General features: G+C 37.8%; 1 long non-coding RNA gene across 2 annotated transcripts in view; it reads right to left on the reverse strand.

Moving 5' to 3' along the window:
• LOC119252607 (uncharacterized) overlaps positions 1 to 27168 on the reverse strand; it is a 53708-nt gene that overhangs the window by 19667 nt on the left and 6873 nt on the right. For both annotated transcript variants that reach the window (XR_008550951.1, XR_005126862.2), the window contains exon 3: positions 22679 to 22825. This is a non-coding gene — a long non-coding RNA (uncharacterized LOC119252607). The remainder of the gene's footprint in view (positions 1 to 22678; positions 22826 to 27168) is intronic.

The following is a 27168-nucleotide window of genomic DNA, read 5'->3' on the forward strand; positions in this document are numbered from 1 at the left end:
TTAGAAAGTAAACACTTAAAAAATAAAATGCCATATTTTTTCCTGTCTGGCACGATAAGCAGGAAGGAAAATTTATTTTTTCGGAGTCAGAGGTGGAATGAATAGTGTCATAAGAAATTTTCAGGTTTATCCAGAGGGGTTGGGGTTTGAGAACGTTGCAAAGTACTGAAATAGTAAGATGGATTGCCTTCTGAAGAAAAGCAAGGAAAGGAAACTGTTCAGTCCGAGTGTCATTCTTCCAACTAAACGCTGAAACCACTTGGGAAAAAAATTTGAGTGAGGCTTGCAGTCATAAGCAACACTGGTGTTTTTGAGGTTTGCTTGCAAATCGCCATTTAGCTGTACTACATGCTTCCTAGAGATGTGATTAACTGCCTGCCATATTTCAAAGCTTTAAAAAGTGTTAAGTTGCCTGTTATACCAGCTAATTTATTAAAAAATTTTGATTCACTGGATTAGTGGATGCATGTGTTACATTTTGCTTAGTGGACAGAGGATTTAGAAGACTGGATTTCCATTCTACTTTCACAATGATGTGGTGTGTGAAATGAAACAGGTAACTGAGTATTTTCTCTTTAGTCTTTGTATATTACATGTGGCATGCAAGGTTGATTTGGATCAACACTTGTCACCCATGGACAGGCAGCATTCTGTCAGCATTCACTTGCTTGATTGACTTGACCAGCTAGGTAAGTGTTTTTTTCTTCCTTTCTTCTTAACATATTGAAGATAAGTAAGGACATGTAAACAAAAGCAATAGTTACTTCATACAGCGATGGTAGTAATAGTAGCAATGGTGGTAGTAGTCTTACTGTAGATCACTCATTGATGTAAAAGGGGAAATTGATTAAAGAGATCAGAACATTAAGTTTAATATTAAAAGCAGTGGATCTAGGGATAAGAAAATTGATTTTGAATCCTAGTCCTCCCAGCTCTGAAATTTGTCAGGATGGCTTAAGTTCTCAAAGCACTAGTTTCCTTATTTGTAAAGCAAAGGTCATAATAACTATCTGGTAGGATTGTTTCGAGAATAAAAAGGAAGGATTTTTTTTTAAACATTAAAATAGGTATTCTGTCTTGAAAATGATGGGAAATTTTTGCAATTTTTAAAGTAAAAGAATGATATAGTTAGATTTATATCTTAGTGAAAGTAAAGGGTGAGAGGAGGCACATAAAACTGAAAGCAAAAGATTTGAGGCAAGGAGACAACTGAAAAACTTAGAGCTGGAAATGACATGATTTTAAATAAAGCAAAGGAGGAATGGAGAGAACAAGACTTATATTTGAGTATTGAGAGTATTTCTTGAAAGGGAGGCCCAGGTGTTATTCAACTTTGTGCACCTAGCTCTTGGCATGATGACTGAACTGTAGTAAGCATTGAGAAAATATTTTTTTTAATTAATTAATTTATTTATTTACACAAGAACCGGGGTACAGGCCAGATTCGTGGGAGGGTGAGAGGATTCATCAGAGACAGAGTGGGGAACAGAACAGGCAGACTGACTGAAATACACTGTTGAGGGGACCAGCAGGCGAGACAGGAGAGGTCTGCTGCGCCATGTGGGACCCTCACCCGCCGACTGGGATCTAACCCGTGCTGTAGAGGCTGCGGACAGCTTCACAGCCCTGCGCTCACCTACCTGCACCACCAGGGGAGGCCCAAGAAAATATTTTTTATTTGATCATAGATTTGACTTTATGTGATTGCATGCTGTAATACATACATGTTATATAAAACATTAAAATAAAACAAAAATATAAAATATATTTTATATAAATAGATATAAAACAAGGTGAGAATTTTTTGCAGTTTTGATACTTTTTTCCATGTTTTCTGTTACTCCTACCCTCCTTTTGTCTACTTCCAATAGGGGGAGGTAGGAGTTTTGCCTTCTTTTGGGAGGGGTGGGTGAGATGTGTCCTAGGAAAAAGTAAGCTTGAAATATGGTAAAGTTCATAAATCTGTCTAGATGCTATAAGACGTGGTTACCATTTTGGAAACTGAGAGTCTCTTCATTTAGAACAGAGTTGCTAATACTGCATATTCCATCAACTCACTTTTGTAGTTCCTTATTCATGGTGACAGCTATATACACTTGCAAATATCTAACAACCTCATTACATCTTTTAGAGTGACTGAGACTAAGAAGTTATATGTGAAAATTATGTTTCTTTCCTTCTATGTATCATTATATTAAAATTAGAGTTTTACTGATTTCTACAAATCTGTGTGTAATCTAACTTGTAAATCTCATTTGGGGTAGAACAGAGAGCATTATAAAATACTTACTATAAAATGGAGGTTTGGAGATTTGTAGAGCTTTCATTTTAGTTTGATTTTCTATTACCTCCAAAACCCCAAAATGAAACCATGCCAAAACCCCTCAATTTTAAAACCAGGATTTCCTTGAATCTTGACTCAGATTTACTAAAAGAATAAATGACACTTCACAAAAGTTGAGAGGAGGTAAGTTTTCTGTGCAGGGCACTATGAAGCAAATACCAGGAGAAACCATCATCATGATCAAATAAAATTTCACTTCCTGAAAATATTTTCAGAAACTATTACAAGGTACACTCTAAAGAGCAAATTAAACAAGCAACAAATGCCCTGACAAGTCTGCTGTATTGGTGCCATTTTTACTAGACTATTAAAATATTTGTTTTCCTTCTCTAATTCTCTTCCTTAGATGATTTGATATCAAAGGGCAAATTTAGCTTCAAGATAGCTGAGATGAGAAACAGAGACAACACTCCTTTTTAAAACAGCATTGCTTAGGGCTACATGGGCATCTATTCATTGAAAGTTCTTTTGCCATTGCTCTTGTTTCACTCTTTGAAATATCTTTTCTCTTTTTATCATCACACTTTCAAGTCCTGTGTTATATGACTAAAAGAATACATGGGAAAATACAGCATGTGGAAAAAATGAGGATTGAAGCATAATGAGTGAAGAGTCATCTTATCCAACGTCAGAATATATTATGAAACTGTACTGAATAAAATTGCATGTTAATGATATAAAAATAGGCACAAATAAAAGAGGTTTTACAGGAGTAGATGCTAATATATGAAAAATTATTATGATAAAATTTACATCAGAAATGGATAGATGAAAGTTATTAAAGGGTCATTATACAATAGAGAAAACGTTGAGAGGAAAATTAGATTCTTACTATGTATTACGCATTAAAACTGTACCAGCATTAAAAACTTTTTTTTTAAAGATTTATTTATTTATTATTTATTTATACAAGCACTGGGTACAGTCAGAAGCGCGGGAGGGTGAGAGAATTCACCAGAGCCAGAGCAGGGAGCAGAGCAGGCAGAAGGACCGAAGTACACTGCTGAGGGGAGCAACGGGTGGCAGCAGAGGTCTGCGCACCATGCGGGACCCTCCTCCAGTGGCCGGGGAGCAGCCGGGGATGGAACCGGTTGCTGCAGAGGCTGCGGGCAGCTTCACAACCTAGCGTTCAACCGCTGTGCCACCGGAGAGGCCCAACATTAAAAACTTTTTAAGAAAATAAAAGGCCCATCCCTAGTGACACAAGGGGTTAAACATCGCACTATGAAGCAATACGTAGCCTCTGCAACATGAGTTCAATCCACGGATAGCCAGGGAGCTACCCACATGGCGCAGCAGACCTCTCCTGACTTGCCCCACTGCTCCCCTTAGCAGTGTATTTCAGTCAGTCTGCCTGTTCTGTTCCCCACTCTGTCTCTGGTGAATCCTCTCACTAGCCGCCCCCCCCCCCGCAAGTATCTCTGGCCTGTACCCCAGATCTTGTATGCATAAATAAATCTTAAAAAAAAAAAGGCCCAGCAGAAAACCTAGATGGTTAGTGCCATGATTTCAAAGAGGGAAATAACTCCATAAGCAAAAAGTAGAAAGCCAAGCCAATGGGAGAAATCACAAAAAGAATATATTGACCAGATTAACTACTTTAAAATTTGTTTTTACTGATAGTAATGATTATGCTCCCCTTTATTTGTGCTTACATTATGGTAGTGAATGTGCCCTCCCACCTGGGAGCACAGCTGCCTGTACAGAGGTCCATCTTGAGACCTAGGCAATGGTATGACAATTGAGAGTGCTTTAAACTATGAGACCTGTTCATTGTTTTGACACATTGTTTACACACTGATTATAAGTTTTTAGATTTCAAAGATAGGCTATTTATAAATTTATTATGACAGTTCCTTGACCAGAAAAGTCAGATGTCTTCTCATAACAGGGGAGACAGACAGCATATTGCTATGACTCATGAAGAACAAATGCAACAAACAAAAGACTGCCGATGTAAGAACCAGGCTTGTAACGCCGGAAGCATCTTTTGGTGTTTATGTGCTCAGCAGAAAATAACTTAAAATGAAAAGGAAAAATTCCTTACTGATAAAGTTTAACTGACATTTGTTTCATTTTGCAGTTCACAGTCTTGTCATTTGCTTATTTTACTACAATGATATTGCAGTCTTCAATTTAATTCTACTAAGTACTTTCTACTGACACATCATTAAAGTATTTAACATTACCACTAATGATCTGGTTACATCATAACCATTATTTATTGGTTACGGTGAAGATTTCACTGCATAGTTCTGTTAAAGTTTAATGACTCATTAAATAAATGTACTTTTAAATTATTGCACATTTCAAGCTAAGTGTATTGAATGATCAGATTCTTACCTCCTATGTATTACGAAAAAAAAACAGAAAATGAGAGTCCACTGAACATATAAACTAAAAAAATTATTTGGATCATTGAATGCTAGAGGAAAATGGAAAAGGGTATGACTAGTCTCAGCAGAATCTAGCAGAGACACTGCAGAGGGGGGCAAGTGGTGAATTCACTATTCCTATGTCAGAAAGAATGGATGAATCCCTTTAAAAAAAAAGACAGAAAAAATGTGCACACTCCGTTAAGTGGAATATGCTGTCTCATGGTCCAGTCACATGTGCATGCTCTTGAATATTAAACAGCAGAACTCTTGTGTGCAGATTATCCATTGCAAGTAAAGTAAGTTTATCACCAGAAGAAAACAGCAGGATTCTGGAAACTTCTTACTTAAGAATTATGACAAACAGTGAAAAAAATTGTAATTCCTATTTTTTTTTAAATGCAAAGCATTCTTTCTCAATAATTTATTTTGTAAACCCAACCGAATAGAGAGAATGGGGGAAATGATTAGCGGCTCTTACACCTCAGTTGTTATAACACAGGAATAGAGTGCAGAGCACCACACACATTATAACAAGTATTAAAAATTAAAATATGATAATATAGATAAACTATAAACAATGATGTTTTTAGCAATATAATTTAGCATCCAGAGATTAATCCGGAAAGCCTTAATGGTGATGTGCATTTTTTTCTTCAAAATTTTATAACATTATGACTGACACTTATTCATAATACAAGCAATAACCGAAATAAAATAATATGGCATATTATTTAGGGGATGAAATACAAAAACAAAAATTTAAGATTGTAGCAGATGGAATGAATGAGATTATTCAATTAAGTAATGATTAATTAATTACTTTCACCAACTCGAGCATGCTGGCTCCTACACATCACATACACATTCACTGTAAGCCATGTAGAAGAAAGGACAGTCATTGCTAGAGCTGTGAATTTCAAAATGCAAGTCTTCTGTTTCCACATGTGACTATTTGGGGTGATTTTCTTTTTTAGTAGGTGACATAATTAAGGAAGATATACACATACACACATATATGTAGATATATATGCAGATTACTTACAAAGTCTGGAAATCTAAAAACTGGCTACAAAAATGACATAATAAATGAAATAATAATGACATAAATGTGCATGGAAAACATAACAAATTGCAACAGATGATTTAAAAAATAACAATATTTTATATTTTGCTTTCTGCACTTTTTTTAAACTGGCAGGAAATGAGACAGCAAAAAAGGCTGAGATATGAGACAGCGTCTTACAATGCACAAACCTTGCAATTACTTTTTAGCCTCAATAAAAATTAAAGTTCTTGGGAACATTTACCAAAGGTAAGTCTCTAGCCATTGTTGAATTTGTAATAGGAAAGGCGGTGAGTGAGTGACATCATGTTATTAAAAACATAGGTAGAGCCAGGTTAAAACTCTCTTAGAATTTTTGAAGTTTATACAAGTTTATACAAAGGTAAAACTATAGCATAGAAGCCAATGTATACTTGAAAATATATCAACATTTATATGTATTCGTTTAGTGCTAATTTATGTTACACCTTAAAATATATTGTTACAGCAAAATGTTGCAGAAACTGAAATGAAAAGACATAAAATCCTTGAAATTTTAAAAAAGAGATTAAGAAATTTCTTCAAGGCTCTATGCACTCTTATGTTCACTGCCATACTACTTACAAGACTCAAGTGCCCAGCAGTAGATGAGTGGTTAAAGAAGACATGTCATCCATCCACTATGGGACACTGCTCAGCTATTAAAAAAAGATGAATCTTGCCATTTGCAACAACATGCATGAAACTGGAGGGGATTATGCAAAGTGAAATAAGTTATCAGATGAAAGACAAATACCAGATGATTTCACTCATATGCGGAATACAAAGAAAGAAGACAAAGGGACAAAAACAAAACAAAATAAACCCCAGAAATCTGACAGCAGAACTGAAGCTACCAGAGAGGGAATGTGGAGAGGAGGGAGCACAGTGCAGGGGCGGGGAGCTCTATGGACTCTGGTGGAGGGATGTTGGTGCTTCGTGGTGGACATATGTGGGAACATACATTTGAAGATGTATGAACCCGTATCCCTAAAACATACATAGTGTGTAAACCAAGATTACCTCAAAAAAAATTTAAAAAGAAATTCTTTAAAAAGAAATTATGATTTTTATGAAAATATATTATTGTTGCTAAAGAGACTGCAATCTCTTGATATACACATGAACCTCTCTGTCACTGGCAAAAACTAAACATGAGAACACCAGTTTTGACTTGAAATTGCACAATTAAGCCATCTTTGATGCAAAATCAAAATTTCCAAGTTGAGAATTCTATTTTTTAAACATCCAATCAAGTTTTTGGTTTTACGATGTTAGGAGAATACTGTGCCTGTTTTGATTTTCTAATATAGTCATTTGAGAAAATACAAGAATATGAAATGCTGCACCTACATAAAAAGTTGCAACTGGTGTGTACTGATGACTAATAGAGAATATGACATTGACTAGTGAGGGGTATTTGAAAAGCTAAAATCTTTAAACTATTTTTAGAATTTAAATAGATTTCCTCTGAAATATTGTGATTCCAATAATGAAATGTTTCGCAGCAACAATTTACTAGACACATTTGCAAAAACTTTTCTAACGCTAAGATTATAAGTTAACTTCGCCAATTTCAGTTGTCAGTGGAGAATATAGTCTCAAAATTAAAATGTACTTAAAACTGTTTACGGTCTGCAGTATCTCAAGAAAACCAGCAAGTAAATCTGAGGTGGTTCTTATGGAGAGTAAGATACTGAAGCAAGTAGATACTGAAACGATCATAAAGAGTTTCATTTTCATAAACCAACTTTTAGAAGCTATATTGTACTCTGTAATTATTCTGATCAAACCTTTCATTTCTATTACTTCATGTACTCTAATTTTATTTTTGTTACTATATAGAACACTTTAGTTCTTTGCATTTTAGGCATAAGGAAGAATATACTAATAAAAATCATTTATTTAACAAAATCATTATTTCTAATTTTTCCATTGTATGGGCCAGCAGTATTCCTGATTATACATATATGTATGATTACTTGTAAAAATAAAAATTAAATAGAAATACATATTTTCAAATGATGTGATGAAGATGAAAATGTAAATTATTGTATTTTATTTGTTTTATCATTGTATATTGTTAGTGGGGTTAGTGAGTTTTCTTTATAATATAAAATGGTTATAAATAGAATTCTATTAACTGTATCATGATTAAATATGCTTCACTAAAATATTGCTTTAACTATTTTTGGAAAAGTGTCCAAAGGACTTTTTAAAGTTTATTCCAGATGCCTCCCTGGTGGCCGAGGCACTGTCAGCCCTACCAACTCTAGAGCCTGAGTTTGAGCCTACACCAGGGAGCTACCCACATGGCACAGTAGACCTCTCCTGTCTCACCCACTGCTCCCCTCAGCAGTGTATTTCAGTGGATCTGCCTATTCTGCTCCCCCACTGTCTCTGGTGAATCCTCTCACCCCCTGCATCTCTGTCCAACATACCAGTCCTTCTACATAAAAAAAAAAAAAAAAAACAAAGAAAGAAAGTTTATTCAACACCAGTTTTTCTAAGGCAGAAAAGCAAGAAATTTATTGTCAAACAAAGAGAAAGACAGGAAAGCTCTCTGAACAGAGAGAAGTCCTGAGTGGGTAGCCTTAAGGCTACCCACATCAGATTTTAAAGGCTTTTGCAGTTGAAAATATTCCCTCCAAAACATGTTAAGTAATAAATTTCAGTATAAATGTCACTTATCAACCATAAGGAAAAAAAAATTCAATTCAAGTACTGGATGAATAGCACGTGAATTTTAACATCTGAGAAAATTTATAGAGATTTCTCTTTCCTTACTAGATAGTCATAGAGACAACCTTGGCAATCACAGTGACTTCATGTTACCATCAGCTATTGAGATAAAATGTGTATATGGGATGTAAGTCCATATCTATATGTTAAAAAATTGTCTTGTTCATTTTGATTGTTATGGTCAATCTCTTCTAGATCTTATGAGCTTTTAATGTATGTAGCAGTTGAGGGTCAACTCAACTATATTCTTGTTATTCACAAATGTTTTCATTGATAATGATGGACTCAATCCACATTTATTTACTAAAGTTTCTAGACACTTGTCCACATTTGAGAGACCATTTAAATCTGGTTACTTTAATCTATACATTTATTTTAGGCACATGTAAATGGCAACACACTGATATTCTCTGAAAAGGAAGACACAGGGTACCATCATAAACCTTCCATGTTTTAGAGCCTCCGTATTCTCTTAGGGTATCTTCTCTACCTGATCCAAGCAAAGGCCAAAGGCTTCATTCTATCTGCAGTTTGGTAAAGTGTAACTTCTATATTTTTAAAAGATAAACAACAGATATTTTAATGTTTTTTTTCTCTTCTACCAGTCAACCACATATGCACCCCCAGGGGCATATGCCTTGTCTCACATCAAACCCAGAAAATTGGAAATTTCCTCAAAGTTGGGATATTCAGCTGTCACAAACATGATGAATCTCCAACTATGATTATGTGTCATGGGTACTATCACTGAATGTCATTGAAAACTACCTCAGCAGATCTTGTGACTTGAAAATTTTTTGAATTTTAGGATGAGATTTGCATTTAAAATTTAATATTATAGGACAGAGAAAAGAGTTTTACAATAAATATAATAGCAAATGTGTTAACACCCTATTTTACTGCAATCAAAAAAACTTAATTATGAAGATGTCACAAAAAATTTAAAAAAACTGGAGAATACAAAATGCTACAAGGCATGAAGAAATGATTCAAGGAGCTACAAATGACTGGGAAACACAAAAGTAATTAGCAAGTAATCAAAGAAACGGAAAATAAAACACCAGTTAAGGTTATTTCATCCTTTTATCAAATTATCCATGGTAAATGATCTGTAAAGATAGCCACCCATTCTTTTTCCACCAGGGCACAGGTTTGTCTTGCCTTTCATTTATGGGTGGTATTTATTTCCTCTTCTTGAGAATCTGGATTTGTCTTGTGAATTGGTTTGAATACTAGAACGGCATAGAAGTGATACTGTGTCTCATATATAAAGGTGCACATTGCTGGTATACATATAAACTGATAAAATTCAATCATATGTAGTTCTATATTTAATTTTTTGAGGTACCTCCATACTGTTTTCCATAGTGGCTGCACCATTTTACAATCCCACCAAGAGTGCAAAAAGGTTCTGATTTCTATATATCCTTGCCAACAATTGTTATTTTCTGTTTTTTCTTTTTCAAATGGTAGTCATCGTAATGGGCCTGAGGTGGTATAGCACTGTGGTTTTTGATTTGCACTTCTCTTATGGTTAGTGATATTTAGTTTTTTTTTTGGGGTTTGTGGGTTATTTTTATACCTTCTTTGGAGAAATGTCTGTTCAAGCCCTTTATCCAAAAAAATTGAAAGCTGGGTCTCATAGAGATATGTGTACACGCATATTGATGGTAGCATTACTCATAAACGCCAAGAGATGCAACATAATTATCCTTCATGGGATGAATGGCTAACCAAGATGTAGTATAAGATATGAGATATTATTCAACCTTAAAAAGAGGGAAATCCAGTCACATGCTACAGTATATCTGGATTTTGAGGATATTATGCTAAGTAAAACAAGTCAGCCATGAAAGGACAAATACTATATGATTCTATTTATATGAGTTATCGAAAAGAGTCAAATTCACATGAATGGAAAGTAGAATAGTGGTTACTGAGGGCAGCAGGGAGGGAGAAATGGGGAGTTGTTTGAAGGGTAGAGTTTCAGTTTTACAAAAAGAAAAATTTCTGGAAATCTGCTGCACAACAATGTGAAATATACTTAACACTACTAATCATACACTTACAAATGGTTAACATAGTACATCCCATGTTGTGTCTTTTAATACAATCAAAACTTAAAAAAATTTACAAAGTTTTCCCGAAAGCAAATGAACAAAATTATTAATACCACATAAGTAAAATTCATAATCTTAATCCAGGATAAATAATATAGAGAGTCATAAGGATGTTCATTACAGTGTTATCTCTAGGAGTGAATTAGTAACTTATTATTGAAATACCCAACCACAAAATTACTCAATGTAACAATAATGGCAAAGCCTATGGAGATTAAAAGGGAGAGGTAAAAGCTGAGGATGCACAGGTACTAAAGGGACCCAGGCCAGCCACTAGATTAGGGAAAACAAAAGCAATCTTGTCCTCACATGGTGGAAGAGATGAGGCTCCCCAGATATGACCAGATGTGGTCCTAATGGCTCAACAACTGAGTGAGCAGGCTACAATTTGCAATCCTGTAAGTGTGTAGCACTGTTACAAACAGGAAATGATACATATGTCATGAAAAAGTCCTTCATTTCCATCACTGAAGCCAAAATAAATACCTCTAATCATCTGTTTGAAAACAGCTAGGTTAACTCAGAGGGAGATTCTGGTCCATGGAATATCATGAGTACTGAGAGTTTACAGAAAATGAGAATTCTTGGTCCCTACTCTAGGCTTCATTAATCAGAATCTTTCAAATGGGGACACTGGAATTACACATTCACCTGCTCTGTATGTGATTACCCTCGTCTTTAGGTGATTTTATGCATGCTAAAGTTTGAAAGGCATTGGTCTGTACCTCTCCCATCTAAGCCATCACCTTCAAATAGATACCTTTTCAAGAATCCACTCACAATGAATGTGTCTGATTTTGTGCTTGCTAGTGTAAAACCTAATAAAAAATCAGAATATGAGCTAGGTATGAAGGGCAGAAGGAAGGAGAATATCAGAAGCAGTGACTGAAATTGCAGCGGTGTACATTATGGAGCCTGAATCTGTAAGACTCTTCATCCACTGGGATAGGACGATTTCTTATAATCACTAGCAACATTTTTTTTGATCAGTTCTGAACTGAACATGTCTGGTTAATAACAGTGTCAACAAAAATTGATGTTCTGAGATTTTGCCACCAATAACCAATTTAAGTTGGTCATAACCAGTTGGTTCTGAGCTATTAACAACCTCAGTGTGGGTATACACACAGCCTGCAGAATGTTTCCAGAGACTTTTGGGTCAAGGTTCCTGTGGCTTTTAAGATCAACTGGACCCTCTCCTTCAATGGTATCATCAAAGACATCTACACATAGACAAGAGAATTTCATCAACTGGAACCTCTGGGGTAATGTTTGTTTTCTTCCCAATGTTTCCAATAATATAACCCCAGATTTCTCAGGTTCAGATTTCATAGAGAAGACATTTAGAACCAAAAAAATATGCTACTTTGCTTATGAATTCCTCAACCCATTTGCATTGGCAATACTACTACCCATCAATAAAACAGACCCAAACCCTCCAAACTCAACAGAAATCAACTCTAAGAATATAAGCCTCAAAGTCGGATCATGAAAGTATCTTGTTTCAGTGAGGGCTGACTGCCAAGGTACTTTTTTTTTTTTTTGCAGGGTTGGGGTTGGGGTGGGAAATGACAGTGGTTACTTACACATGAAGCATTTTTTTGCAGTTTATCCTCAGGTGACTTCTTGCAAGTTGCTGCCTGTGAACTTTTATGAGGTTTTTTTTTAATCAATTCCTTTGGAAAGCCAAATTCCAATTGCTAGAGTTTCTAGAGCTTAAACATGCCAACTTTTATATTTTCCTAGCTCGCTCAGAATCTCATCCAATATAAAACGCAAGGAGCTAATATTTAATGACAGTTTTTTTCCACCTGGGAAATACCAGCTTTCACTTGCTTGAAAAGTTCAAGATGAAGAGGGAACAAAGCCTTCCTCTTGATAGCAGAAATTCATGGAAATGTGACTCCCCTGGTCTAGCCAGCGGTAAAAAGCATCAGCATAGCTCTAGCCTTAGATCCAAATTAAAACCATCAGCTCAGCCTGACGGTGATGTGGACATAACCTTTCACCACATTAAATGTGTGATAACTGTGCATGGGCAGGTAATGTGATCTGACAGTGTTTGTTGCCACCCTGGCATTGTCATGTCGGAATTGTTTTCTCAATGCCGGGGAGTCAATGTCCATCACGAGTTTTTATTCAAAATTAAATTTACTGTGGTGGTAACAATGCATGTAGTGATGGGAGAATCCAAATCAGGAGATGCAAAATGCATCTGCAGTGGACAGATCCTAAGGTGATGCCCATCATTTCTTGTTTCCTGATATCTATTTCTTTGTCTAATCCCTTTTGCCCCTTTGAGAGAATGCAGGACTTCCTTCTAACCAATACAATATGTCAAAAGGGATGGGCTGTCACTCCCTTGATTAAGTTGCCTTATATGGCAAAAGTGATAGACTGTCGCTCCTACGATCATGTTAGGGTTCATGAGATGCCTTTTTAACAAAGATTCGCCTTGCTAAATTGATGAAATAAACAGCCATCTTGAGGAAACCCCAGTGGCAAAAAGCTGTGGGCAACCTATAGGAACTTCCAGCTGGAAGTCTGCAAAGCACAAGAGCCTTCGATCATATAACCAAAAGGAAATGAATTCTGCCAATATCCTGAGTAAGTTTGGAAGCAGATTCCTTTCCCAGATAAAAACGAAGCTTGCTGACACCTTGACTGCAGTGCTGGGAGCCTGAGCAAGGAACCAATACAAGCCATGCCTGGACTTCTGAACCATGGAAAATGAGATAAGAAATGTGTGTTGTTTTCAACTGCTATATGTGGGAAGTTGGATAAAAATTGCTAGAAACCCAATCAGGAAGGGCAAAGCCAAGTACAGAGACGGTTTCCAAGAGTGGCTCTAAGAATGTTCTAGGTGAAGTTCAGCGAAGTGGGGAGTAAGTTTATCAGAAACTCTGAATTTCATTCATCAAACTCAATATTTACTAGCCAATCTCTGATGAATAACTTGGTCATCAAATACTTTAATACAGGAAGGTAATGTGCAGGATTGCAGACACCGATGCCCTCCCACTGGTTAGAACCATGTGAAATGAGAGGCATCAGCCTCTTGAGTTAGGTTACATGTGAGTCAGTTTCCAAAGTCCTGTCAATTCTGGCAGCAAATGTTGATTAAATGATCAGTCTCTGGAACTGCCATCCCAGATGTCTCTATCTGGGCAGGCAGGCAGATTTCTTTAAATATTTGTCACTAGCCTCTAGCATTACCTTTATGCAATCAAAACCATATTCTCACCCAGATAGAGGAGCAGTGTAATTTTATTTATGTTTCAGCAGGAGTACCAGAAAGGGCTTTACTAAATAAAGGGTATATTCGATATGGACACGTAGGAAGGAGAAATGGTCTATTTCCATGTCCCCTTTCTACACGCACAAATTAGGGAAGACAGGTTTTTACTCAATGCAACTTTAAGTCCTCATCAGCTTCAACATCCAGTCCTATTTCTTTTCACTTTCAAAATGATGCCCCTAACCACACTGACACAACCAGAACATTACTGATTTAAAGAAAACCAAAAACCATATACTTGTTCTTCAGGAAATATCAGCATTTCCTGGCAACAAATTCATTCTCCATATAAGTGGCACTAGATAACATCATGGTCAATCTTTAATCTTCTATAAAATGTGAGAACAACATGTTCAACTAGTGTAATTATGCTTTTGCTGGGGCAAAGTGAAGGAGCAGAGGTTTTCAACCAAGGTCCAAAATACTCATGGAGACCTCAGTAAATTTCTTACAATTTTCTTTACCACATATCCCTGAACACTGAATAAACAGATCTCACACAAAAAGGAAGGCCTATGTTTACAGGTATACATAGATTTTTCTGATTATAGTCCTTTAGAATTCATGTTGCTGTTAGTATTAACTATTTTCACAATCAAGGGATATAAATAAAACTGCTGTCCTTTGGGGAAGGCTTTGATAATTCTTTTGCACAATAAGGGATCCACATATCTTAAATAATTAAGAACCATGATTTAGACAATCAAGTGGGCCACAGGTCCCCTTAAATAGCTTTCCTAAGCATCCATTCTGGTATTTTGAAAGGTGGACTTCAGGAGGACTTCAGGTGGACTTCAGGAGGACTTCAATGTTACTTTCTCTGGAGCTTGAATTTAGAAATTCTCATCTTTTGTCTCCAGTGGATCCCTGTGCTATGGAGCCAGGTGCCATTGTTCACAAGTCTAAATGATGTCATTAACTGGGATGGGGGATAGGCTGTTTAGGTAGTGTTAGGGAACAGGGAAGAAGGAGCTATGGCTCTACCTGAAGCTCAGCCCAAGAAACTGTTCAAAAGGGTAACCCCCAAGCTGCACGCATGGAAGAAGACAACTCAGGTCTGGGAGGCAGCCTTTGTTCCACCCTGGTGCTTCCAGAAGTTTTCTCTGGGGTCATAGAGCTTGTGCATTCAGTGAAAACCTAGTTCCCTGAGCCCTTAGGTATGAACAAATGTGAGGATTTCACCAGACTCTTCAGAATAATGATACTTCACATTACTATAGTGCTTCACGCCTTTGCCTCTTCAACCTCGTCACAACCTCATGAAGAGAGAAGGGTAGAATTATTCCATTTGCTCCAGTTCAGATGAGCACCTTGTCTCACATGGGTTGCCTTTCTCAGGCAGCTCAGTAAACATGGGAAGAAGCTTGACTAAAACTTGAGCCCTTCTGAAACCAAGCCAGAAGACAAGTCAAACATGAAACAATGTGGGTGCCTTTTGAGATCACAGAACCTCAAAATCAGAATTTGCATTCACACCATGTACCTTTCAAACAGCACATATGCTCCATGAAATGGATATCTAACATACTTGAAAATTCAGTTCTAAATGGGAAAATAGCATTTAATATAAATAAAATGATGTTTAATACTTTAACTTCATTTTATAAGCAATTATGCACAAGATACTTTATGTAGATTACTCCAAGTCATCATCACCACTGTCCTCTGAGGCATTTTATGTCATTTTTAAGATGAGGAAAGTGGCTCAGAGTGTTTAAGTGATTTGTCTAGGGTGACACAGTTAGGACACTGGCAAAGGGGGATTTGAAACTTGCCTGGTTGCTATTTTCTATTTTCTACTCTTTCTCCCTGATGCCTAAATGTTTCCCTCAAGAGATCCCAAATTTTTCTTGATTATTTGTCCTTTACCCCTCACCACCTAGAACACAGATTTTCAACATCTTAGTCTCAACTTTCAGTTCATTGAAACAATTGAACCATTGAAAAAATACATCAATAGTCCCAATGGCTTGCAAAGGGGCATGGAGGCTAGACCTATTCATCAGGTCCTTCTCTCTCACCCACTAAATACCTCACTGTCACTGACCAGACAGATGTCAGCATATCACACATTATTCTGAGAGCAGAGCGAGAGCCCCTCAGGTCAGCAGATAGTCAAGAAACAGTGTTATGAGAGTTGACATCTTACGGATAATTATTTTAAAAATCTGTTCATTTCTGCAGAGAGCTGGTTCTATCAGGTTGCTCCATAAAACTATGATGAGAACATCATTTAAACAAGATGCTTGCTACCCTTATTTATTTATCTTTTAAAGTACTTTTTTTTGAAGACTGTACTGTAGAGTGTAAGGTAAGAAGAATGTAAGGCAGGTAGGGCTGAAGGTGAAAGAGGTAACCCTGGGATACCTCTAGGATCCCCACTTAGAGTTATGGTGCCCCATTCTTTTCCTGTTTCATGTTGTGTCTGTTAGTATAAAGTTTTTTTGATGCTGGAATGGCAAATGGTAGAGAGTTGATAGTCACTAGAGATGGAGGAGTTTGAGACTGGGGCTAGCAACAATTTCCAAAAATTTTGTACGATCAGTTATACCATGTTCTCCAATAATGTGAGATCCATGCATGCTAGAATGTCAGGGTAGAAAGGGTTGTGTTCATGGTCCTGGGCCTTTAGGGAGCTGACATGGGTTCCTGTCCTGGAGGTGCTTCACGATGGCTTTAGCCAGTTGCTCTAATCTCCAAAAGGCAGGTGACTAACTGACCTAGTTTACCTGAGACAAGGGTTCCTGGGACATGTGAATTTTAAAGCCAGGCAATTTCTGGGCAAACAAGAGCTAGGTGTTCACTGCAGGTAGGTTAGCATTTTTTTTTTTTTTTTTTTTTTGCTGGTGCTGCAAAACTGAATCTCCTAGACAGCTTAAATTTATTGATGCTTAGGCACCATCCTAGGCCACTTAATTTGAATCTTTGGATGTATCTATCTGTATTCACTTATTTTAAATCTCTGAAGGTTATTTTGATATATAACCTTTTGCTATATAGTAATGACTGGGAACACTGATTTAGAATATAATGCCCATGACTTTCTTTCTTCAGTGCACCATATAAAAGGGATAAGCTCATACAAATGCCCCCCACAAGCACAGGAAGTTGAGCGCTGCACTGCGAAGCTGTCCGCAGCCTCTGCAGTGCGGGTTCAATCCTGGCTGGCCGGCGAGAGTCCCACATGGCGCAGCAGACCTCTCCTGTCTCTCCCGCTGCTCCCCACAGCAGTGTATTTCAGTCCTTCTGCCTGTTCTGCTCCCTGCTCTGTCTCTGGTAAATTCTCTCACCCTCCTGTGCATCTGGCCCATACCCCAGTTGTTGTATAAATAAATCTTAAAAAGAAACAAATAAATAAATAAATAAATGCCCCCCACAAGGAAGGTGAGAGTTCCAATGTGGTACTGACAGTGAACAAGGTTGGTTTCCTCAACAATGTAATGGCGGGAGTGAGTCTTCCACGGACTAAGTCAAGCAATTGCTGTGTGGGGGGCAAGGGGAACTGCAAGGACCACAGTAGAGGGAAAGAGACAGAAAGATCCTCTGGTTTCAACTTCTTCCTGAAGTCCAAGAATAAATTCCCTATTTTGCTTATGTTTTTTATCTATTTGCAAATAACAATTCTAATAAATATCCTTACAATAGTTGAAAATCGACTCAAATATCACTTATTTTACCTATTTACTGGGCATCTTGGACACAGGCATTGATGACTAGGGCTTTGATAAGACCAAGCTTTCATCTTCATGGAGTTTATTGTTGAATAAGGAAAGAGCTACTGAGAGACTCTTAAGACTAGCATGCAGGAAACTATAAAGAGCTACAGGTCTCCTTAAGAGTACACACCAGGATCGATTTGTCCAACTAAGTCACTTAGAATAGGGGGTTAGCCTAAATAATCACTTGTCCATTTATGTTGGGAGAAATGGCCTGTGTGTGTGTGATGATTTAGTCTTCTCTTCAGGTCAAGTGCCCTTTTACATCTATGATCAAATAACATTAAAAAACTCCCAGGATGGAAGGATAGACAATCAAATAGTAGAATCTGAGACTCAAAGTGTGACTTTGGGCAAGTCACAGAAGGTTTGCTATTTTGGTCAACCAAGAGCTTTCTGTCCCTGATCTAGAGGAATATCTTTCTCCCAGTGACAAACATTAAGTGACTCAAAACACTGAAACCAGAAACATGTGGAAACATTATCCTCCTCATTAACATCCTTATTGAGGGACTCCCTGGTGGTGCAAGGGGTTAAGACGCAATCTATGAAGTTATCCACAGCCACTGCAGCACGAGTTCAATCCCCAGCCAGGGAGCTACCCACGTGGTGCAGGACACCTCTCCTGGCTCTCCGGCTGCTCCCCTCAGCAGTGTATTTCAGTCAGTCTGCCTGCTCTGTTCCCCACTGTCTCTGGTGAATCCTCTCACCCCTCACACCTCTGGCCTGTACCCCAGTTCTTGTATGCATATATAAATAAATCTTTTTAAAAAATCCTTATTGAGATCTCATATTAAAGAGATATTGGAGAGGATAAGAGGTGGTTATATATTTGTGGGTGTTTAAAAAGATCTGTTTTTAGGGCCTCCCTGGTGGCGCAAGGGGTTAAGACGCAGCACTATGAAGCTATCAGCAGCCATTGCAGCACAAGTTCCATCCCTGACTAGAGAGCTACCCACATGGTGCAGCAGACCTCTCCTGACTCACCTCTGCTCCCCTCAGCAGTGCATTTCACTTGATCTGCCTGTTCTCTTCCCACTCTGTCTCTGGTGAATCCTCTCACCCCCCACACCTCTTGCCTGTACCCCAGCTCTTGTATGCATAAATAAATAAATCTTTTAAAAAAAAGATCTGTTTTTAGAAAGAAGCTAGAGTATTTTCTGTGATTTCCAGGCCTAGCTACCAACTGGCAACACTTTGATGTGTTCTGAGCTGAGGATTCTAATACTGGGACATGGTTTGTCCAGGAGAAATGCACCTGTAATTAGAAAGACTAGGCTCACCTGGTACCCAGACTGATATTTCCAAGTGCCATTATCTTCTAGATCTTATTTTACTTTCATTGAAAATTCTGGGTTCCAATTCAACCCTGTGAGACTACTGGTAGAACAAGAGGCAACAAAAGAGAATAAAAATGCAAAAGCACAAACGGAAGCCGGAGGGGAGCATTCTGTGCAGTAGCTGCTTTGCCTCCAGACTACAAGCTAGTGTGAAACCCTGCACTAGAGAGAATGGAAGATGAGCCAGACTCAGATCACACCAACAAACATGTTATAGCCAGAGGATGTTTCACCCTGGTCAAATATCAGATGAATTAGGGGCCACCGCCAGCAGCTGTGATGAAGGTCAGTGGGATGCCGTCTGACTGCCCAGTGAGGGGTGTTGGCTCCTAAGGGAAGGTCAGCTGCATTTCCAGATTTCCAGTGGTTCAACTGCAGGGTTTGGCTAGAGGCACCCACAGACACACAGGTGCTGGGAAATGTCTCTTCCTTGCAGTGTGCACCGGACAGGCCAACTCCATACTGTCAGATGAACTGTAGCATAGACAGCCTGCATCAGAGGGGAAAGACAGAAAATCTGGGCTGGCGGGCTCTGGGGGGCAGAAGCACAAGCCTATGTATGTTAGGGTACATTTTGAAAACTCCTCCCTTTGAAAGAGAGAACTGTCCTGGCTGAGAGAGAGAGAGAGAGAGAGAGAGAGGGAGAGAGAGAGAGAGAGTGCGCGCACACTAGCCCAACTGTATTTCTGGGAGGGAGTCTATATGTGCTTCAAGGTCATGACAGGGCAACAGGTGGGATTAGGGTTCCTTGAATCTCTTAAACCAGAAATGCTTTACTTCCACTCTTTCACATATCAAACCTCAATGTCAGATGTTGATTATCATTCCATTGCTCTGAACAAATCAACAGTGAAATTTAAGACCACTATCTCAGAGCATCTCATTTCCATGGGCACATGGATCACCTGGAGATTTTACTGGTGCAGATTCTAAGTCGGCAAGACTGTGGAGGGGCTGCAAGTCTGCCTTTCTAACAAGCTCCTAGTGATGCCCAGGTGGCTGGTCTATGGCCACACTAGGTGCTAGATTAGCTTTATGGGTGAACATCTCATAGTACCCACGTCACTCATGGGCTCTCACTACACTGTCCACTCCTGTATTTGTTTTTAAGCTTTGGGTATATGTTACCTTTGTTTCTTTTTGGACAACTTTATTGAGATTTAGTCTACATAGCATACAATTCACTCTTTTAAGTGTACAATTTAGTGGGTTTAGTATATTCACAGAACTGTGCAGTCATCACCACTACCTAATGTTAGAACATTTTCATCACCCCTTTGAAACTTGTGATAGTTAATTTTATATGTCAAATGGATTGGGCTATCGGGCATCCAAATATTGATCAATCATTATTCTGGGTGATTCTGTGAGGATGCTTTTGGATGACATTAACATTTCAATTAGTAGACTAACTGAAGCAGACTGCCTCTCCTAATGTGAGTGAGCTTCGTCTGCTCGGTCTAAGGGCTTAAACTGAAATATCAACTCTTGTGTCCCAACTCCACCAAGCCCCAGACTGAAACTATACCATCAGCTTTCCTGGGGCTTCAGCTTATTGAGTCACACTGTAGCTCCTGGGACTTGTTGGCTTCCATAACCACATGAGACAATTCCTTTTATATATGTATTAACTATGAATCTACTTCTATTTCATTTAATTAAATGAAATAAGTGTGGTCTTTTGTGAATGTCTTCTTTTACTTAGCATGATGTTTTCAAAGGTCATCCATGTTGTAGAATGGTCATATATTACCCACACTTTGTAATCTTTTCCAATCTAGCTGTAGATCTCACCAGTGGTCCAGGAAGAGGGACAGACATGGCCAACTACTATATCTTCATCACCAAAAACAGTGCCTGAGACTTATTAAGTGCTCAATCAATGTATAAAAGATAATGCCTGCTGAACGAAAGTACCAGGGAGCAATTTCAAGGGATATAGACAGGGAGAGGTAACCCAAAGTTTTCTGCATATATTTAGGGAGGTGACTGAGGTTACTTTAACAACTGTAGAGTTGCTATCAAGTTAGGGGTAAGAAGCATGACTAAGCGGCTTTCCAGTGGACACGTAAACTCAGCTGTCAACTAATCCTTTACCTGGGATAGGTTTTCAGAGCAACTGATTTAAACTGCAAAGCTGTTACAAGAAGGTAAAGTTAATTTATGCATTTCAAGTTAATTTATGCATTGATTATGGGAGTCTATTTTAGCTTCAGGAACTGTCATGACAGTCTTAAGAATTGTGGATGAATAACATAAAAATAATTCTGAAGAACAAGCTCATTTTGTTATGAATTTAATTATATTCAGTAACCATCGAGTGAACACCTACTGTATAGACCAGCAGTTAGTAAAGTGGTTGACTCCACTCTGGAGCAAGTGTATCACAGATACTAACATATGAGGGTCCTTCAGCAAAAATTGCATTTTTAATCCATCTACCATCCTACAACCTTTCTTGTGAAACAGAGCTTCCAATCAACATTTCAGTGCTAAATTTTACTCACAATGGAGACAGCCAAAGATCTTTAAACATTTTGGGAAATACTCCTAAATGAAAAAGAAAGGGTAGAGTGTTCCCAGAATAATTATGAGGGTGGTAGAATAAAGTTTCAAAATAACAAATACAACCTGAGAGAGAAGAGAAAACAATATTTAGGTAACTAATAAAAAGCCATAGTTAGCACATAAAAAAGAGATGTTAGCAATTGAAAATATGCTACCAGAAATTTAAAACTGTAATGGAATTAAAAGATAAAGTTAAGGAAATCTCACAGAAACTAAAATAAATCAAGGATGAAAAGGTGAACAAATACATGGAAGATGGAAAAGAAAATATGAGAACATTGGAAGAACAATCCAAGAATGTGACATTCCATTATTAGAAGATAGAGACAGAAAATTGGGAAAATACAGAGGAATTATCAAGAAAAAAAAACCCTGCAAAACCAAAGGAAATAGACAAACATCACATTTATTTTTAGTTAAATTGTTGTCTACAGAGAACAGGATGTATGAGCAAAAATCAGTGCACATGCCTGACATGAAGTTGCTCAACAAACACTGCAAATAATTTTCTGGAAGCCTGTCAACTGTCTTTTAACTTTATTTTTAATGTATTGCCATATTGAAGTTAGCTTTTAGCATTAAAATCTCCTTTGTCAGTCAACCCAGAATCATATATAGCCATTTATATGTTGGTTTAGTGGTTTAATCATTTTCAAAATAAAAACATACTTGAATTAAAATAGAAAAGCCAATGGTGTTTTTAAAACTGGAAAACCGAAGGGCCTCCCCGGTGGCACAGCAGTTGAGCGCTGGGCTGCGAAGCTGCCCGCAGCCTCTGCAGCGCTGGTTCTATCCCTGGCCACCAGCGAGGGGCCCACATGGTGCGCAGACCTCTCCTGCCGCGCCCGCTGCTTTCTTAACCAGTGTACTTCATCAGTCTGCCTGTTCTGCTCCCTGCTCTGGCTCTGGTGAATTCTCTCATGCTCCTGCGCTTTTGACTGTACCCAGTGCTTGTATAAATAAATAAATCTTTAAAAAAAAATGAACAATGATGTAAAAAATAATTAAAAATAATATCTAACACAATCTAGACAAACAAAAAAAAAATGGTAACAAAATTTGGTTCAGTTTTTAAAGTCACAATCTATTACCTCTGACTCTGGAAATGTTGGAAGCTTCCTTTACTTCCTTGTATACTGGCTTCCTCATCTGCAACATGGTGACAGAGTTCTTACTCCTTCTGACTTGGGCCCCTGCATCTGGTGGCTGCAGTGAATGTTGACTCAGACATGGCTACACTGTAATGAAGGCCACAGGAAAAAGAATGACTATAAGTTTTTGAAGATAGCAAAAGTCATCTTTAAAGACTGAAATACAGTGTTCTGTTGGAAATGTCTGGAGATAATAGAGAATACAATTGTTTGCTGACTCATAAACAAAAACTAGAAAATGGAGAATTGAGGTTACTTATGTAAAAGTGTGCAATGGCTCACTTTTTCAATCATTTATTTTCTCAAGAATACTCTAATAATATTTGTGTTCATTAACAAAACAAAAGGAAGTCAGTCATTACATAGTTACTTTTGGAATCACATTTGGAAGGTATGGTGAGTTGAATTGCGTCCTTCGAAAATTCATTATTAAAATTCAAAATACATTGAACTTCTAATCCCCAATACTTCACAATGTGGTTGTATTTAGAGACAAGGTTTTTAAAGATGTTATGAAATTAAAGTGAGATCACTAGAATGGGCCCTAATCCAATGACTAAGGTCCTTACACGAGGAGGGTATCTGGACACAGAAATGTTTAAGGGGAGGATCACAAAGACATAAGGAGAACTTGACCATCGGATCCACCTGGAAAAGAATGAACTTGGGCTCTGTCTTATACCACAAACAAAATTAATTCAAAGTAAATTAAAAACTTAAACACAAAAGACCTAAGACTCTAAAATCCTAGAAATAAATACAGGGAAAAACTTCAGGATATTTGTTTTGACAATGATTTCCTGGCCATGATATCAAAAGCACAAATAATGAAAACAAAACAAAACAAAACAAAAAAAAAAATTAATGATATCAAATTTAAAAAACTATTACACAGAACAGGAAACAATCAAAGTGAAGAATCAATCTATGGAAAGGGGGAAAATAATTGTTATCTATGTGATAAGGGTTAGTTTTCAAAATATATATACAGCTTAATAACAAAAACAATTAACCCAACTAAATAACCAGTGTCAAACTTGAGTAGACATTTTCCCAAAAACAAAAATAGCAGTAAGTTTATGAAAAGATGCTCAACATCATTAATTATTAAGGAAATGCAAATCAAAACCACAATTAGCAATCACGTTACAGCTGTTAGGATGACTTTTATGAAAAAAGCAAAAGATAACAAATGTTATAAAGATGTGCAGAAATTTAAACTCTTCTACACCACTTATGGGACTATAAAATGAGATCACCATGATGGATAATTATATGAAGGTTTCTTTAAAAATTACACATAGAACTACCATATGATCCAACAACCCTGTTTCAGGATATATATCCAAAAGAATTGAAATCAGGATTCCAAAGATATTTTTATTTCCATGTTTAATGCAGCAATATTCAGACCTGTCGGAAACAACCTAAATGTCCACTGATAAATGGATAAAGAAAATGTGGTTGCTACATCCAATGGATTGTCAGTAGGTTCCCAAAAAGTAGGAAGTCCACACACAAAATCATGGATGAATCTGAAGGATACTAGGCCAAGTAAAGTAAGTCAGTCACAGACAGACTTATAGAAACTTAGGAAGTTTTACTTCATAGAAAGAGAGAGTAGAGTAGTGATTGCCAAGGACTCGGGAGACAGAGGAATAGAGAGAGAGTTGCTGTTCAAGAGGGATATACATTTTTCAGTTTTCAGAAACAAATACTTCAGTTATTGATGATGAACAAGTTCATCTAGAGATCTGCTGTGGAACACTGTGCCTATAGTTAATACTACTGTAAATTATGCACTTAAAATTTTGACAAGAAAGTAAAACCCTTGTTGTGTTCTTATCACAATTCAAAAAATTAAGTACATAGATAGGTAGATCAATCGATCAAAGAAAACGGACATCACTAAGGCAAGAAGAGAGAGCTTGGAAAACAGACTCTTCTAACACCTGGCACTCAGACACAAAGCCTGCAGAACTGTGAGAAAGTAACTGTGTGCTGTGAAGCTGACCAGTGCATGGTGTGCTGTGTAGCAGGCCTGGCAAGTTAATACAGAAGGGTCTTCCTGTTGTTAGTCTCTTTTGTTAAGGGAATAATTTTATCAAGCTGAAACTGCATAACCAGAGCAGTGATATCCACCTGTTTTACAGAATTAGGAAAATTGTTCTTTATTGAGAACTTGATTCACACCTTGATATGGAGTTTATGAGCTCAGGATGTGTAATTTCTCATTAGCTGGAGGTGAAGAACACAGAACACATTTACCCAGTTGATAATGTTTTCTATACTTACATGTCCTGGGTAAACACACTCATGGGCTTGGTTGATATTCTTAAATCATCAACTGTGTGTGCCCTATGAATAAATAAGTGACAAGTGGTGAGGCGACAGTGGCACAAGTTAGAAATAGGCTGTCTAGGCCTTGGGGGTAACAGAGGAACAAAGGTGTGAGGTTTTGAGAAGTCAAACCATGGTAGTGACAGTAACCACTCAGTGGCCAAGCGCCTGAGAAATCTTTCACATCAACCAAGTTTAACTCCTTGAAAATTTGTAAAGTTGAAACAAATTGTAAATCATGGGCCAGAGAAGACTGTAAAAGGGATCCTCAATCTAACGCACTTTTGAATACCTGGGTATCTTGTTAAAAATGCATGTTCTGATTCAGGCAGGTCTGGGGTCTGTGTTTCCAACAAGCTCCCAGGTAATGCCAAAGTTGCTGGTTTGGTGACAATACTTTGAATAGGACTTGCCACCCCCAGAGAACAAGAGAGGAAAGAAAGTTGACCATAGAAGCATTTAAAGAAAATTCACAGCCACCCAGCTTCCATTTGAAATGAAAGAAATACAAGTTAAAACCACCAACTGGTATGTTCTGCTTAGCCATTGACAAAGTCTTTAAGATTTGATGATATATGGGAGGAGAGAGCATAGGGTTATCTTATGTATTGAGGGTTGAAATACTAATAAAAATAACTTTAACTTTGGCCCCCATCTATTAAATTGAAAAGCACACAGATTTGGGCCAAGTATTTCCACTTCTGCACAAGTATCCTTGGATGTACTCACATTTGTGCAAAAACATAATTATAATTTTTTGTAAAAGGGGTATCATTGTGAGTAGAATCATATGCTGAACATGTCCAAAATATCTCTGGAAATCTACCACAAAGGAAACACTAAAGTAACCTATGACAACGCAGTGTCCAGGGTTGGGAGATTTACTTCTCACTTTTGTAGTTACTGGATGATTCTTTTTTCCTCCCACATTTATGAATTAAGGGTTTAAGGTTTAGTTTAAAACTAGTGGGGTGGGAGAGATAATTTGGAAGACTCTCTGAAGGTCCCATGGTGGGATATCCATCATAGTCTTTTCATAACACTGTCTATTAGCTTCTGGCATTCCTCGCTGCTATGCCCATCTTTTAGCTCCTCAGGTCACCCAGAAGTTTGTGCTTCTGGGGTACTTTTGTGTTTCCAGAGAAAGAGATTCAATTAGGTCCTTTTAAGACAAGGGGAGATTTATTGTACACAAATGTGGAGTGAAACTACAACTGGAACATCTTCAAGTCCTAGAGTTATCCAAGAAAGCATCCTCACTGTGTTTGTGAACGTCTGTGCTTCTGTCTCTCATTCTGTTAGTACATTCTCTCCTCCCCACGTGCAAGCATCCTCACCCTGAACTCTGTATAATGGTTCTTGAGCTCTGCCATTTACAATTATGTGCTACTCAGAATTCTTAGTTTCTGATTCTAATTTTGAAATCTTCTAGTGTTGCTTAGTCCTGCTTCTGAGAGATGGACTATGACAGAACCAACTTGACTGTGTTAAGACTCACTGGCTGTCTTCATGAGGGGTTGCTCTCCCTTTCTCTTGCATGGAGGGGTGCACAAGGCAGCATGCTTCCTTCATGTGCTCCAGGGCCTACCACTTCATGTGGAAAGGGTCTTAAATGGAGTAGACACCATGGCTGGCATTTCTAATCACGATCCTTTCTCTAAACCCACTTCTTATTTTTGGAGATCCAAGCTTAATGCCTAAGGATAGGCAAGATTTGCTTACTAGCAATCTTTCAGTCTTCTGTGGTCTGTCACTTCTTATCTTTCTATTCATGAAACTGACCATTTGCCCCCAAATTGCTCTATCAACAGCCCTCCTGGTCTGCCCCTGTGTCTGCCTAGTCTGTTATTGGAAGCATTCAAGAATTAAATAACCATTCTGAGGGCCTGTCTTTCAAAAACCTCAGGGTCTTTGGCCATCTTAGGTGGGTTTGCTGGGATGGGCTTCATCTTCAGAGCCCATTCCATTCAGAGACCACAGATAGAATGAGAAGGGTATCATTTTTCCTTTACTAAGAGATTTACAAATACAGACAGATCACACCCCAGGGGCTGAGAAACAGCACTCCTGTGAATTCCTGAGAGAAAAAC

The sequence above is a fragment of the Talpa occidentalis genome, unplaced genomic scaffold (genome assembly GCF_014898055.3).
Source record: "Talpa occidentalis isolate TD23 unplaced genomic scaffold, MPIMG_talOcc4v2.1 talOcc4.10, whole genome shotgun sequence".
In the NCBI taxonomy this organism is placed as follows: domain Eukaryota; kingdom Metazoa; phylum Chordata; class Mammalia; order Eulipotyphla; family Talpidae; genus Talpa; species Talpa occidentalis.